The sequence below is a fragment of the Cherax quadricarinatus genome, chromosome 34 (assembly GCF_038502225.1).
Source record: "Cherax quadricarinatus isolate ZL_2023a chromosome 34, ASM3850222v1, whole genome shotgun sequence".
In the NCBI taxonomy this organism is placed as follows: Eukaryota; Metazoa; Arthropoda; class Malacostraca; order Decapoda; family Parastacidae; genus Cherax; species Cherax quadricarinatus.
In genome coordinates, this window is record NC_091325.1 from 7910722 (window position 1) to 7914517 (window position 3796).

The 3796-nt window shown below is 44.9% G+C and overlaps 1 non-coding gene across 1 annotated transcript; it reads right to left on the reverse strand.

Annotated features, from left to right (window-relative positions):
* Positions 1-1278: 1278 nt before the first annotated feature.
* LOC128693804 (5S ribosomal RNA) lies at positions 1279-1397 on the reverse strand. Its single transcript, XR_008407771.1, has one exon. It is a non-coding gene; the product is annotated as a 5S ribosomal RNA (ribosomal RNA).
* Between the last annotated feature and the right edge of the window lie 2399 nt (positions 1398-3796).

The following is a 3796-nucleotide window of genomic DNA, read 5'->3' on the forward strand; positions in this document are numbered from 1 at the left end:
ACAGCTCTGTGGCTGAAGAAAAACTTCCTAACATCCCTGTGACTCATCTGAGTCTATAACTTCCAGTTGTATGTGTCTGTGTACTCACCTATTTGTGGTTGCAGGGTTGAGTCATAGCTCCTGGTTACTGTTGGTGGCTCGCTGGCCCACAATTCCATCACAGTCTGGTAAATCTGCCACCACGGAGGTAGTGATCCAGTTTCTTCTTAAAGTCCTCTCTGATTCCAACAACATTTCAGATATCTGGTGTCAGAAAACTGAAGTGTCTAGTCCCACGCATGTTGATATATTAATCTTGCATTGTGTCCGTGGCTGCTGTATTTTTCTCTAGGTTCGTTTTACATTTCCTCCCATATCTCTCACTCCAGTACGTTGTTAATGCACAGATTTAAGACTATGCTCTCCGGTATTTTCTCAGTGTACTCTATGTTATCGCGCATCTTTCTCATCCTCATTAATGTGTTTGTCTTACTGAAGGATGTGTTTTAAATATTATTTTTATTTCATTGTAGTTTCTCCATATATGTTGCATTTCGTAATTTGACTTTGCCAATGTTGATGATGGGGCGTTTAAGTGTTTTGGAACTTAAAATTGGATAGAATTTCTGGTGTTCTTGGGATCTCTGAATTCGGATTTTATTTGGATTATTTACCAGGAGGATTAGTGAGCCAGGATAACCTAATCAGTGTGGTTTATGCTCGCTATGAGTCATATGATCTCGTTCCCCAGGATGCGAGCCACAACAGCGGACTCAACCACAAGTACCAACTTATTGATAGGATAAGTGTGAGGAAACATACCCAGCACTTGTCGTCGACCAAGGAACGAACTGAGGTTCTTGAGTTACGAGACGAAGTCACTACCACTTCAACCAGTGATCTTTCGCTCTGTCTTTAATAAAACATGACATTAAAAAAATTCGATTCATAGAAAGAACTGCATTATGTAATTTAGTGGCTCTTATCCACTGTCAATGAGAAATTTGACTTGTGGTTCAGGTGCTGGTCCTGTCTCCACCTGATGGACGAATGAATGCCTCAGACAGAATTTCCTTGTGTGTGTGTGTGTGTGTGTGTGTGTGTGTGTGTGTGTGTGTGTGTGTGTGTGTGTGTGTGTGTGTGTGTACTCACCTAGTTGTACTCACCTAGTTGAGGTTGCGGGGGTCGAGTCCGAGCTCCTGGCCCCGCCTCTTCACTGATCGCTACTAGGTCACTCTCCCTGAGCCGTGAGCTTTATCATACCTCTGTTTAAAGCTATGTATGGATCAAAAGGTTTTATGCCAACAGCATTTGGTGTTCCCAGGCGGTCACCCATCCAAGTACTAACCAAACCCAACGTTGCTTAACTTCGCTGATCGGACGAGAAGCGGTGTGTTCAACGTAGTATGGCCGTTGTGTGTGTGTGTGTGTATGTGTGTGTGTGTGTGTCTGTGTCTGTGTGTGTGTGTGTGTATGTGTGTGTGTGTGTGTGTATGTGTGTGTGTGTGTGTCTGTGTCTGTGTGTGTGTGTGTGTGTGTGTGTGTGTGTGTGTATGTGCGTGTGTGCGCCAAAGAAGCATTCGTTGCTCTTGCGACCTTCTTGCAAGCTGACTTCACCTTAATTTGGTATTAATGCCGACAAGTTAATAAATTAGACACATGTGTAATACCTATGTATTTATATTTTGAAAACTTTTCTCCAGCTAGAGTTTTTTTTTCTTCAATTTAGTACAGAGATTATATACCAAAGAGAGCGGAAGATGAGACAGTCAGTTCCTCAGTGTTGAAGGTCTTCAGCACCTTAGTCCTGGTAACTGAATAAAGTTACCCAGGTGTTGCTGAGGACGCGGTTAACCTCCAAGAAGATATAAACAAAGTTTTCCAGTGGGCAACGGTAAACAATATGATGTTCAATGAGGACAAATTCCAACTACTCCGTTATGGAAAACTGGAGGAGATAATAACTAGAACAGAGTATACTACTGACTCCGGCCATACAATAGAGCGGAAAAATAATGTAAGGGACCTGGGAGTAGTAATGTCTGAGGATCTCACTTTCAAGGATCACAACAGTGCCACGATCGCACGTGCAAAGAAAATGATAGGATGGATAATGAGAACTTTCAAAACGAGAGATGCCAAGCCCATGATGATCCTTTTCAAATCACTTGTTCTCTCTAGGCTGGAATACTGCTGTACATTAACATCTCCATACAAAGCAGGTGAAATCGCAGATCTAGAGAGTGTACAGAGATCCTTTACTGCACGTATAAGTTCTGTCAAGCACCTTAACTACTGGGAACGCTTGAAAGCACTTGACTTGTACTCGTTGGAACGCAGGAGGGAGAGATATATCATAATCTACACTTGGAAAATCTTGGAAGGAATGGTCCCAAATCTGCACACAGAAATCACTCCCTACGAAAGTAAAAGACTGGGCAGGCGATGCAAAATGCCGCCAATAAAAAGTAGGGGCGCCATTGGTACACTAAGAGAAAACACCATAAGTGTCCGGGGCCCAAAACTGTTCAACAGCCTCCCATCAAGCATTAGGGGAATTGCCAATAAACCCCTGGCTGCCTTCAAGAGAGAGCTGGACAGATACCTAAAGTCAGTGCCGGATCAGCCGGGCTGTGGCTCGTACGTTGGACTGCGTGCGGCCAGCAGTAACAGCCTAGTTGATCAGGCCCTGATCCATCGGGAGGCCTGGTCGTGGACCGGGCCGCGGGGGCGTTGATCCCCGGAATAACCTCCAGGTAACCTCCAGGTAACCTTCATCAAACTCACTCCTATACGTCATCTACTCCTCTGCTACATCCTTTCCACCACTCTCACTACTTCACCATACCACGCTCACTCCTCCACCACACCCACTCCGCTATACTTACCTGGAGGTTACCTGGAGGTTATTCCGGGGATCAACGCCCCCGCGGCCCGGTCCACGACCAGGCCTCCCGATGGATCAGGGCCTGATCAACTAGGCTGTTACTGCTGGCCGCACGCAGTCCGACGTACGAGCCACAGCCCGGCTGATCCGGCACTGACTTTAGGTATCTTAGGTATCTTTAGGTATCTTAATACATTGAACCAAAATCAAATCACTGGAATTGTTCTATCACAAACCAGAGATTTACAGTAACAATACATTACAAACACTCCATTTACTTCTTCATTTATATCTTAAGCTTCTGGTATAAGAACATAAGAACGAAGGAACACTGCAGAAGGCCTACTGGCCCATGCGAGGCAGGTCCAAGTCATAACACAAAGAGAATACCATAAAAACAAGAGAATACATGGGACAGACAGAGACAAGAGGACCTGGAAGTCCACATCTGCTGAGAGAGAGAGAGAGAGAGAGAGAGAGAGAGAGAGAGAGAGAGAGAGAGAGAGAGAGAGAGAGAGAGAGAGAGAGAGAGAGAATGGAGTCGTCAGAGTTTACGTTCAGTTTGGGAGATAGGGAAATTATAGGGGGCCCCTTTGCCATACAGGGGCGAGAGGGAATGAGGGAAGGAGTACAGATAAACCAAGGGAATAAGAATAATAAGAGACTGCATAAGTCTCAATTTGGCGAGAAAGTAGGTTGAACAGAATGAAGAAGTAATAGAGGTATGATTGGGCTTACGATGCTAGGAGTGAATTCATCCGGTCCTGGTGGGGCCAGGAGCTGAGATTCGGTCCTCGAACAAGAAGTGGGTGAATATAAGTGAATACTACAGGCATTGGCAAGTTCCATTACTATAGCAGAACTTGCCTTGTTGTACTCATATATTTGATTTTGCAGGGGTCGAGTTTCTGTTCCTGGCCTTATTGTACC